The sequence below is a fragment of the Loxodonta africana genome, chromosome 13 (assembly GCF_030014295.1).
Source record: "Loxodonta africana isolate mLoxAfr1 chromosome 13, mLoxAfr1.hap2, whole genome shotgun sequence".
NCBI classification, from domain to species: domain Eukaryota; kingdom Metazoa; phylum Chordata; class Mammalia; order Proboscidea; family Elephantidae; genus Loxodonta; species Loxodonta africana.
In genome coordinates, this window is record NC_087354.1 from 69608031 (window position 1) to 69621042 (window position 13012).

The window sequence follows — 13012 nt, forward strand, 5'->3', positions numbered from 1 at the left end:
ATACATAATCAAGAATTGATGGATAATAAAATAATACTCGTGAAGAGTGTGCTTTTTAGTTCAAGCAGATACAGGAGACCATTTGGGTGGCTCCTGTCCAGAGGCAGAATGAGAAGGCAGGAAGGGACAGGAACTGGTTGAATGGACAGACACAGGAAACAGATGGAAAGGGGGAGTGTGCTCTCACATTATAGAGATAGCAACTAATGTCACATAACAATATGTGTATACATTTGAGTATGAGAAATTAACTTGAGCTGTAAACTTTCACCTAAAGCACAATGGGAAAAAAAAAAAAGAGAAGAATTGATGGATAAAATACCTGGTTTTATCTTCTCAGTTTGGCTTAGTGCCAGGCATGTGCAGATCAGCAGGGGTGTATTAGTACAACTAACCCCAAACCCAACCCCCTGCCGTTGAGTAGATTCTGACTCATCGTGACCCTATAGGACAGAGTAGAGCTGCCCGATAGGGTTCCCAAGGCTGTAAATCTTTACGGAAGCTGACTGCCACATCTTTCTACCATGGAGAAGCTGGTGGGTTCGAACAGCTGACCTTTTGGTTAGCAGCCGAGTGCTTTAACCACTGCACCACCAGGGCTTCTTCTATTAGTACAAATAACACTCATTCCAAAAAGAAAAGAAAATACTGTGGGCCTGGGCTTACTACCTGAGGGTTTGTTTTACAGTGTTGGCTGAGACTGGAGTAAATGCAGATTGGTGGTACTGTGGCATCAGATTTGAAACAAATGCTCAGGGAAGAAATACAAAGCTTCATTAATAATCACGTGGCATGGCTTGATTAGTCAATCAAATTACATCCAAGATCACATTTATAATTCATTCTGAGAGTATTTTGGTGTCCTGTCTTTAAAGTTTTTTTTTTTTTTAACCAAAGTTACTTAAATTATGGGTAATGATGCCATCTAACCGTAGCTGGGCATTTGTGGGACTTTAAATGGAATTGGAAAACGTTCCTCACATTACTCAGCTTTTTATAGTTACTTGCTGAATTCACATGAACTCATTATGAACTTATTAAGTATTAAGAGAGGCTGGGAGAAATTTGGTATGCTAAAATTTTGGGGTAGCCAAATTTGAAAACTTTGAAAATCTAAAAATCGAAATGAAATTCCAAGTATAGAAACATTCTCCAGATGAGATTTTTACCCCCCAAGATTATCATACATGTACATTTTATATACTGAAGACTGTGTGTTGTGGATTTAAATTACATAAAGCTCAAATATGCATGTCATTTTTACCATTCTTTTTCCATTCCAGAATAAAAATTCTTTTACCATTCCAGAATAAAAATTCTCTTTCACTTTAGTATTGCAACCAGCAATAACAGTGGTCACATAGAAACCCGGGATCTGTAACCCTAAAGCACTCCTGAGGTGGAACTTGGCCTTTTCTTTTTAATTTTTTAAAATATTTTAGCAAAAACCAGATCCTAATTATTTCTTCCAGGAGGCACTGGAGAATAGTTTAGTCATCCTTCTTCCATAGCGGTTCTGCAGGAAAGTGACATTACAAGCCGCGGTACAGCCAATGCTCAATTCACAACACATCCATGCCTGAAACATGAAGAGCTTGATATTTTGGCCATAATCAAATGAGGAGCGAATCTGCCAGCTTCCTATTCATACAAATTTTAAAATGTCATGGAAAGCACTCCAACCTTGAGAGCCCAAAAAAGGAGGAAAAAATAAGTGACTGAAACAAGCCTGGAAAGGAGATTTTTATTATAATGTAGAAATTGTCCTACTTCAAGAACTTGATTTTTTTCTCTGGATTGAATAAAAAATATATCTGTATTTTTCTTAAGCATAGAGGATGTTTCTTGTGTGTCTTCCAAAGGATTTATTCGTAAGCGTATTTCAGTCGAGACCTGTCATTAAGTTAGGAAGTGCGCTGTTGTACATAGATGAACCCATTGCTGTTGAGAGTAGATTCCGACTCACAGTGACCCTATAGAACAGAGTAGAACTGCCCCATAGGATTTTGAAGGCTATAATCTTTTTTTTTTTTGTAATTGTGCTTTAGGTGAAAGTTTACAGCTCAAGTTAATTTCTCATACAAAAATTCATACACGTTTTGTTATATAACACTATTTGCAGTCCCCACAGTGTGCAGCACACTTCCCCTTTCCACCCAGGGTTTCCCATGTCCATCCATCCAGCTCCTGTCCCTTCCTGCTTTCTCATCCTGCCTTCAGACAGGAGCTGCCCTTTTGGTTTCCTGTATCTGCTTAAACTAAGAAGCACACTCTTCATGAGTATTATTTTATGTTTTATAGTCCAGTCTAATTTTTGTTTGAAGAGTGGCCTTCAGGAATGGTTTTAGTTCTGGGTTAACAGAGTGTCCAGGGACCACGGCTTCGGGTGTTCCTCCAGTCTCAGTCACACCATTAAGTCTAGCCTTTTTATGTAAATTTGAGTTCTGTACCATCTGGGACTCTCTCTTGTGTTCCCTGTCAGGGCGATCATTGGTGGTAGCCAGGCACCATCTAGTTCTTCTGGTCTCAGGCTGATGGAATCTCTGGTTTAAATGGACCTTTTGTCTCTCGGGCTAATATTTTCCTTGCGTCTTTGGTGTTCTTCATTCTCCTTTGCTCTAAGTGGGTTGTGACCAGCTGATGCATCTTGGATGGGCTCTTGCAAGCTTTCAAGACCCCAGATGTCACTCACCAAAGTGGGATACAGAACATTTTCTTAAACATTGTTATGCCAATTGACCTAGAAGTCCCCCAAAACCATGGTCCCCAGCCCCAGCTACTCTGTCCCTCGAAGTGTTTGGTTGTGTTCAAGAAACTTCTTAGCTTTTGGTTTAGCCCAGTTGTGCTGACTTGCCCTGTATTGTGTGTTGTCTTTCCCTTCACCTAAGATGAATCCTCCTCTCCCCACTCCCCATCCTTGTAACCATCAAAGAATGTTTTCTTCTATGTTTAAACCTTTTCTTGAGTTCTTTTAATAGTGGTCTCATACAATATTTGCCCTTTTGCGACTGATTTCACTCAGCATAATGCCCTCCACATTCATCCATGTCGTGAGATATTTCACGGATTTATCATTGTTCTTTATTCTTGTGTAGTATTCCATTGTGTGTATGTACCATAATTTGTTTATCTGTTCATCTGTTGACGGGCACCTAGATTTTTTCCATCTTTTTGCTATTGTGAACAGTGCTGCAGTGAACATTGGTGTGCGTATATCTATTTGTGTGAGGGCTCTTATTTCTCTAGGATGTATTACAAGGAATGGGATTGCTGGATCATATGGTACTTCTGTTTCTAGCTTTTTAAGGAAGTGCCAAATTGATTTCCAAAGTGGTTGTACCAATTTACATTCCCACCAGCAGTGCATAAGTGTTTCAGTCTCTCTGCAACCTCTCCAACATTTATTATTTTGTGTTTTTTGGACTAATGCCAGCCTTTTTGGAGTAAGATGGTATCTCATTGTAGTTTTGATTTGTATGTCCCCAGTGGCTAATGATCGTGAACTTTTCCTCATGTATCTGTTAGCCTCCTGAATGTCTTCTTTGGTGAAATGTCTGTCTGTATCCTTTGCCTATTTTTAATTGGATTATTTGTCTTTTTGTTGTTGAGGTATTGCAGTATCTTGTAGATTCTAGAGATTAGACACTGATCGAATATGTCACAGCCAAATTTTTTTTCCTAGTCTGTAGGTCGTCTGTTGACTATTTTGGTGAAGTCTTTGGATGAGCCTAAGTGTTTGATTTTTAGGAGCTCTCAGTTATCTAGTTTCTTTTCTGGTGTTTGTGCACTATTAGCTATGTTTTATATTCTGTTTATGCCATGTATTAGGGCTCCTAGTGTTGTCCCTGTTTTTCCTTGTATGATTTTTATGGATTTAGATTTTATATTTAGGTCTTTGATCCATTTTGAGTTAGTTTTTGTACATGTTGTGTGGCACGAGCCTTGTCCCATTTTCTTTGCAGGTGGATATCCAGTTATGCCAGCACCATTTGTTAAAGAGACTGTCTTTTTCCCAACTGACTTTGGGCCTTTGTCAAATATCAGCTGCTCATAGGTGGCTAAATTTAAGTCTGGATTCTCAGTTCTGTTCCATTGGTCTATGTATCTGCTGTTGTACCAGTACTAAGCTTTGTTGATTACTGTGGCAGTATAATAGGTTCTAAAATCAGGTAGTGTGAGGCCTCCCACTTTAACTTTCTTCTTCCGTAATGCTTTACTTATCCAGGACCTCTCCTTTCCATACCAAGTTGGCGATTTGTTTCTCCATCTCATTAAAAAATATCATTGGAATTCGGATCGGGATTTCATTGTATCTGTAGATTGCTTTGGTAGAATTGACATTTTCACAATGTTGATCTTCCTATCCATGAGCAAGGTGTTTTTCCACTTATGTAGGTCTCTTTTAGTTTCTTGCAGCAGCATCTTGTAGTTTTCTTTGTATAGGTCTTTTAAGTCTCTGGTTAGATTTATTGCTAACTATTTATCTTCTTGGGGGCTATCATAAATGGTATTGATTTGGCGATTTCCTTTTTGATGTTCTTTTTTTTTTGGTGTAGAGGAATCCAACAGATGTTCGTATGCTTATCTTGTATCCTGATTCTCTGCTGAACTCTTCTATTAGTTGCAGTAGTTTTCTGGTGGTTTCTTTAGGGTTTTCTGTGTATAAGATCATATCATGAAAAATAGGGATACTTTTACTTCTTCCTTACCAATTTGGATGCCCTTTCTTTCTTTTTCTTGCCTTATTGCTCTGGCTAGGACCTCCAGCACAGTGTTGAATGAGAGTGGTGATAAAGGACATCCTTGTCTGGTTCCTGTTCTCAAGGGGAATGCTTTCAGACTGTCCATTTGGGATAATGGTGGTTGTTGGCTTTGTATAAATGACTTTTATTACATCAAGGAATTTCCCTTCTATGCCTATTTTGCTGAGAGTTTTTATCATGAATGGGTGTTGCACTTTGTCAAATGCCGTTTCTGCATCGATTGATAAGATAATGTCCTTCTTGTCTTTTGTTTTATTTATGTGCTAGATTATGATGATTGTTTTTCTGATGTTGAGCCATCCCTGCATACCTGCTATGAATCCCACTTGGTCAGGATGAATTATTTTTTTGATATGTTGTTGAATTCTACTGGCTAGAATTTTGTTGAGGATTTTTACATCTATGTTCATGAGGGATATTGGTCTGTAATTTTCTTTGTTTCGTGGTGTCTTTACCTGGTTTTGGTATCAGAATTTTGGTGGCGTCATAGAATGAGTTTGGGAGTATTTCATTGTTTTCTATGCTCTGAAATACTAATGGTGTTAACTCTTCTCCAAAAGTTTGGTAGAATTCTCCAGTGAAGCCATCAGGGCCAGGACTTTTTTTTGTTGTTGAGATTTTTTTAATTACCTCTTCAATCTCTTCTTTTGTTAGAGTCTCATTTAGTTTTTCTACCTTGGTTTGTGTTAGTTTAGGTAGGTAGTACATTTCTAGAAATTTGTTTCCTCTAGGTTTTCAAGTTTGTTGGAGTACAATTTTTCATAGTATTCTGTTTTGACTGTTTTAATTTCAGTTGGGTCTGTTGTGATAGCACCCATCTTATTTCTTATTCGGGTTATTTGCTTCCTCCCCTGTTTTTCTTTTGTCAGTTTGGCCAGTGGTTTATCGATTTTGTTGATCTTTTCAAAGAACCAGCTTTTGGTCTTGTTAAGTCAGTTGCTTTTCTATCCTCTATTTCATTTATTTCTGCTCTAATTTTTATTATTTCCTTTCTTCTGATGCCCGAGGGCTTCTTTTGCTGCCCTCTTTCTGTTTGTTGGAGTTGTAAGATTAATGTTTTGATTTTAGCCCTTTCTTCTTTTTGAATGTGTGCATTTGTTGCTATAAATTGACCTCTGAACATTGCTTTTGCTGTGTCCCAAAGGTTCTGGTAGGGTGTGTTTTCATTCTCATTTAATTCTATGAACTACTTCATTCTGTCTTTGATTTCTTTGATAACCCAGTAGTTTTAGAGCAAGATGTGGTTCAGTTTCCATGTATTTGATTTTTTCCCCTGCTTTTTCTGTTTTTGATTTCTACTTTTACAGCTGTATGATCAGAAAAGATGCTTTGTGATATTTCACTGTTTTGGATTCTGTTAAGGCTTGCCTTGTGGCATCACATGTGGTCTCTTCTAGAGAATGTTCCATGTGTGTTGGAAAAGAAAGTATAGTTGGCTGCTTTTGTTTAGAGTGTTCTGAATATGTCTGTGAGATCAAGTTGATTGATTGTGGCATTTAGGTCTTCTGTGTCTTTATTGAGCTTCCTTCTCAATGTTCTGTCCTTCACTGAGAGTGATATGTTGAAGTCTCCTACTACCAAGGCTGTAATCTTTACAGAAGCAGACATCCACATCTTTCTCCCATGGAGTGGCTGGTAAGTTCGAACTGCAGGCCTTTTGATTAGCAGCCGAGTGCTTAATCATTGCAACACCAGTGCTCCTGGATATAGATGAGCACTCTGCAAAATAGGAGATCCTTGGTGGCACAGATGGTTAGGAGCTTAACTACTAACTGAAAGGTTGGTGGCTAGAACCCACCCAGATGCACCTCTGAAGAAAGGCCGGGTGATCTGCTCCCGAGAGGTTACAACCTTGAAAATCCTATGGAGCACAGCTGTACTCTGGCATGCATAGGGTCGCCATGAATCTGAATATATTCAACTGGTTTGAATTTTTAGTTAAGCAAGTACACATCTAATCTTTCTCCCACCCCCAGCTACATCGTAAAATTCTTAATGATAAGAATTGGTCTTATATGCTTTGAAAATTTCTGTGATATTGACATAAAAAAATAGTTACTAGTAAATATTTTTATTTCCCATTTTAATTATTATGTATTTATAAGAATACTTTCCTTTTGGAAGTCCTCATTCTTTATATCATTGAATATCTTTTAGGCTACTATGCTTCGTTTCTGATCCATCTTCCTTCTTCTTTGTAAATAAAGGTTAAAAACTCTTCCTCCAGGAATTTTACATAATTAAACTCAGTTTTCTGTTTGCACCATGTTTCTTTGTTCCTTCACATTTAAAACATTTAGTTTTTCTTGTGTGTGAGTGTGGTTTTTTCCTTTTCTTTCCTTTTTTTCTTTTAACCCATCATCTCTGCATGCCAGCTGTGCAGTGAAAATAGTAGGTCTTGAGTAAATGCTGATTAAGATCCCTTTTAACCAAAGCTTCTGTGAGGTCATTAAAATGCTACCCAGGGCTATATAAAGGAGGCATTGCTTGGCCTACCTTGTTTTAATCCAGGAGGTTTGACTCTTTGTCCTATCACTTACACTTGACTTATCTGAGGTCCTGAGGAATGGAGTCCAAGTGTATGTGGATCACATAGGACCCACATAGCTCTGTTGTACAGAAGTGCCATGACCCCAGCCACTGGATAGCATATGTGCAGAGGAGAGCCTACCGTGGCTGAGACTCTGATGTAGGAAGTATGTGGCCTCTGGCAGGTTCAAAACAATATAGCAGAATTGGATTTCTTGGGTTTCTGCTAATGTTTATGACTTGTGGGTATTATTCATTGCAGTCAATCAATCTGGAGCTATTACTTACCTGTACGTTCAGTAAGATGATGGGTGACTTCATTGCCAGTAAAGAATTGCTAACTCAGTCTCCTTGGGGGATATTACATCATAGGTCAAGGTATTTCAAATGTACCAAAGTCTTTTTTTTTTTTCCCAATAAAGTAGTTTTCTCTAAACAGGTTTTCTTCAGTTGTAATTGATGGAGCCAGGTTCTTGACAAGTACAGGCAGTCCCCAGGTTACGAACAAGATCAGTACCTAAGTCTGAATGTGCAGGTAAGTCAGAGCAGTGTATATGGTTCTTATTTAGCGTCAGTTAGTCAAGTGTTTGTCTTGGTATATATTTTACCTTTCTATGCATATGAAATACTCCAAACCATGCAGTGCTTTCACGAGTGTCACAAAGTAGTGTGTGTGTTCGTTATTATGAACGATCATATGTATTTAACTCAAATATTTAATATAATATGCTTCATGGCAGTCCATTCTTAAGTATGAGTTGCCGGTAAGTCAGACATTCATAACCTAGGTACTGCCTGTAATCCTTTTAGGTTCCCTGCCCCAAAAGAAAATCTCTTTTAAGAAATATCAGGCATTTTTATCTGCTTCCTCTACAGATTTAAAATGAGAAGGAACATCGCCTTTCTGTAACCACATTCAAAATAGTTACCCATTACCTGTTGCCATCAAGTTGATTCTGATTCATAGCGACCATATAGTACAGAGTAGAACTGCCCCACAGGGTTTCCAAGGAGTGGCTGATGGATTCAAACTGTCGACTTTTTTGTTTAGCAGCTGAGCTCTTAACCACTGCACCACCTTCAAAATGATAATAGCCTGGAATAGGGCTTTCAAGCAGGGGGTGATAGTACCCTGAGGTGCCCCTCCCTCTCTGTGCTCTGGCAAGCTCCTAACCTCTGAGAGGCTTAGCTTTGTTCATCATGAATGTTAACTGATTCCTAAAGCATGTCTCCTCTGTGCTGCCCCCAAACTGTGTTGTATGGCAAAGATCTTGCCTACCCAGACTTGATGTTAGTTATTTAAAATCACTAGATAGAGACTCCCATTCCCGTGTACAACTTTGTACATGTTGTCGGTATACTTTGTGTGAATTCACTGGTAGCCAATTTTATTCTTGTCAATGAAATAACTTGCTTCCTTTAAATTGAACAAACAAATAGAAGTTTTTCAGAGACAGCTACTTGAAATTTCAAATTATTTGACTGTTGGTTCCATGATTGTTTTTCAGGAAGTCAATGAATTTTTCTGGGAGATATCAGAGTACCCCTTAAATATAATTTGTGGTGTACTACATCACAATATACCATGCATAATTTGGCACACACTTAGAAATTACAGGAAACCCTGGTGGCACAATGGTTAAGTGCTAACGCTGCTAACCAAAAGGTCGGCAGTTCGGATCCACCACGTGCTCCTTGGAAACTGTCAGGCACTTCTACTCTGTCCTATAGGGTCGCTATGAGTTGGAATTGACTCGACAGCAATGGGTTTGGTTTTTTAGAAATTATAGGGTGGTGCTTGGCTCCTAACTGAAAAGTTGGTGGTTCGAACCCATCCAAAGGCACCTTGGAAGAAAGGCGTGGTGATCTGTTTCTGACTGGTCATAAACATGAAAACCCTATGGAGCACAGTTCTACTCTGCAACACATAGTGTCACTATGAGTCAGGATCAATTTGATGGCAACTTTTTTTCTTTTTTTAAGTTATTTAGTCATAGTCAGGGAGTCCCTGGGTGATGCAAACAGTTAAATCACTCAGCTGCTGACTGAAAATTAGAGATTTGAGTCTTCCCAGAGGTGCCTCGGAAGAAAGGCTCAGCAATCAACTTCTGAAATATCAGCCATTGAAAGTGCTGTGGAGCCCAGTTCTATTCAGACGAGTTGGAATTGATTTGCTGGCAACTGGCAGTCATAGGCATACTTCATTTTTCACCTCTCCCCTTCCTCTCCTTTTTTTCCCCTTTCCCTCTCCCCTACCCTTTTAGAGAGGGCTTCCTCAGCTTCAGCTCTCCTTAATCTCTCTTAGACCAGGGGCACACATTTCACCTAAGAAACTGGTGTCTTACTATTTTGACCTCTCTTACTATAGTTATTGTTTCAAAAGAAAGTAAGGAATTTATCTTTTAGAAGTTCTTTTTTTTTGCACAGCTGCTCTTTTTGTTAAAAAATGAACATGTATTGGTTGGGTACTAGCTGGACAAAAGTAATTATAAATTTAAAAAGAGATTAGGAATGGATGATACTTAACTCAAGGGAATGAATTATCTCTGAGAATTTCAGATCGCTATGAGTCAGAATTGACTTGACAGCAATGGGTTTGGTTTTTGTTGGTTTGCTGGCTAGTAGGGAGATCATATCTTAATAAGGTTGGTGAGTTTTCTCTGCTTACCTGTGAGATACAGGTAAATTACATTGACTGGGAGCTCTAGCAGAACTAATGCCTTCATATGGAAGGTTGTGCTCTCTGGTGCTGGGTACTGTGAAAACAGAAATAGGAGCCAATACTGTCTCCCACACCTGTGAGTCCTGAATTAGAGAAACCATCCAACCTGAATTTAGAGACCATCTCAAGAATAGATTTGATGCATTGAAGTCTAATGACTGAAGAAGACCAGACAAGTTGTGGGATGACATCAAGGACATCATATATGAAGGAAGCAAAAGGTTATTAAAAAGACAGGAAAGAAAGAAAAGACCAAAATGGATGTCAGAAGGGACTTAAAAACTTGCTCTTGAATGTCGAATAGCTAAAGCAAATGGAAGGAATGATGAAGTAAAAGAGCTGAACAGAAGTTTTCAAACGGTGGCTCAAAAGTAAAGTATTACAAGGAAATGTGCAAAGACCTGGAGATAGAAAACCAAAACGGAAAAACATGCTCAGTATTTCTCAAGCTAAAAGAACTGAAGAAAAAATTCAAGCCTTGAGTTGCAGTATTGGAGGATTCTAGGGACAAAATATTGCATCAAAAGAAGATGGAAGGAATACACAGAGACACTGTGCCAAAAAGATTTGGTTGTCATTCACCCATTTCAAGACATAGCATATGATCAAGAACCGATGGTATTGAAGGAAGCAGTCCAGGCTGCACTGAAGGCATTGACTACAAACAAGTCTTCAGGAATTGACAGGATACCAGTTTGACAAACGATGCAATGCTGGAAGCACTCACCTATGCCAATAAATTTGGAAGATAGCCACCTAGCCAACCGACTGGAAGAAATCCATATTTGTGCCCATTATAAATAAAGGTGACCCAACAGAATGCAAACATTATCAAACAATACCATTAATATCACACTCAAGTGCAATTGTGCTGAAGATAATTCAAAAATGGTTACAGCAGTACATCAACAGAGAACTGCCAGAAAGTTAAGCTGTATTCAGAAAAGGATATGGAACGAGGGATATCGTTGCTGATGTCAGATGGATCTTGGCCGAAAGCAGAGAATGCCAGAAAAATGTTTACCTGTGTTCTGTTGACAATGGAAAGGTATTTGATTTGTGTGGATCATAACAAATTATGAATAACACTGCAAAAGAAGGGAGGATGGCAAGACTTTGTCTCACGTAATTTGGACATGTTATCAGAACCAGTCCCTGGAGGACACGATGATTAGTAAAGTAGAGGGCCAGCAAAAAAGAGGAAGACCCTTAACGAGACAGATTGACACAGTGGCTGCAACAATTGGGCTCAAATATAGCAGTGGTTGTGAGGATGGCACAGGATTAGACAATGTTTTGTTCTGTTGTACATAGTGTCGCTATGAGTCTGAACCAACTCAACAGCACCTAACAACAATAACAATATACCTGTGAGTGGCAGAGTCACCAGGTGAGTTCAGAAAGATGATTGAGGGCTAAGATAGCTCAAGTCTAAGGACGAACAGGGGCCGAATGAGTAGAAGGAGCTTGGTACCTTGCTGAGAGCCCAGAGTAGGCTTTTTAATTCTGCTCAGAAGTTAGCTCCTTTCTGGACTATTCAGAGATAATGGGTAGAACCTTTTGCTTTTGCAGAAGCTCGTGTCTTGAGGGTGCACAGAAGGCTTGATTAGATGTTGCCCTCTTGCATTTCTCAGGATCCAAGACCATGGAGGGTTAATTATCAGGGACAACCAGACATTTTTTAACCTACTTTATAAATGATATTTCATCTTCATTTTTACATCTACCTATTTTGGGAGATATATCCTTACTTATTTACTTATATGAACACTTTATTGTGATTTAGGGGAAAGTTTGCAGAGCAAACTATTTTCCCAATCAACAATTTATATACGGCTTGTTTTGTGACATTGGTTGCTAGTCCCTCCATGTGTCAATGCTCTCCCCATTTCCTCCCTGGTGTTCCTGTTTCTATTTGCCCAGCTTTCCTGCCCCTTCCTGACTTCTGAACTTTGTTATTGGGTAAATACTCCCCTTTTGGTCTCGTATGGTTGATTGTTCTGAGGATCATATTCCTCAGGAGTGTTATTGTTTACTTTATAGGCGTGTCTGTTGTTTGGCTGACAGGTAATGTCTGGGCATGGGTTCAGTTACAAGTTTGAAGGGTGTCTAAAGGCCATAGTCTCAGGAGTTCCACTAGTCTGTATCAGACCAGTAAGTCTGGTCTTTTTTATGAATTTGAATTTTGTTCTACAATTTTCTCCTACTCTGTCCAGGACCTTCTATTGTGATTCCGGTCAGAGCAGTCAGTAGTGGTTGCCAGGTACCATCTAGTTCTTCTGGTCTCAGGCTAGTGGAGGCTGTGGTTCATGTGGTCCATTAGTCTTATAGACTAATTGTTTCCTTGGATCTTTGTTTTTCTTTACTCTTCTTTGCTCTGAACAGGAAGTGACCAATAGTTGTGTCTTAGGTGTCTACTCGTAAGCTTTTAAGACCCCAGATGATACTCAACAAGGTAGGATGTAGAGCATTGTTATGCTGATTGGCCTAGATGTTCCCTAAGACTATGGTCCTAAGTCTTCAAGCCCAGTGGTTTGGTCCCGTGAGGTGTTTGGTTTTGGCTAAGAAATTTTCATAACTGTGTATCCTGTATGCTCTATTATATAGATGGATATAATGTGTAGCATATACAAATATGTATCTAGTAATATCAACTGTCAAACTTATATATGCTCATGGGTGTACTCCCACATGCTGTCTTACACTTGTTCCGCTTACATGTTAACCCATGTAATCACCTGTAATTTTTTGTTTGTTATTACTGTTATTGCAGGATTGTATATGCAATACTATTTACATTTGTCACCTTTTACTCTTGTGTACTTCTCAGTGTCTTCCTTTGCCTTGGTCATATTGTACTGATTTCCCCATATTGTGTATTGTTTTTCCCTTCACCAAAAGTTAATATGTATATACTATCCAGTTAGTGAGGACCCCTGGTGGCATGGCGGTTAAAGTGATTGACTGCTAACCGAAAGGTCAGTGGTTCAAAACCACC

The 13012-nt window shown here is 39.0% G+C and overlaps 1 protein-coding gene across 5 annotated transcripts in view; it reads left to right on the forward strand.

Annotated features, from left to right (window-relative positions):
* Positions 1-13012, forward strand: part of ARHGAP10 (Rho GTPase activating protein 10) — a 366346-nt gene that overhangs the window by 322673 nt on the left and 30661 nt on the right. The window lies entirely within an intron of this gene.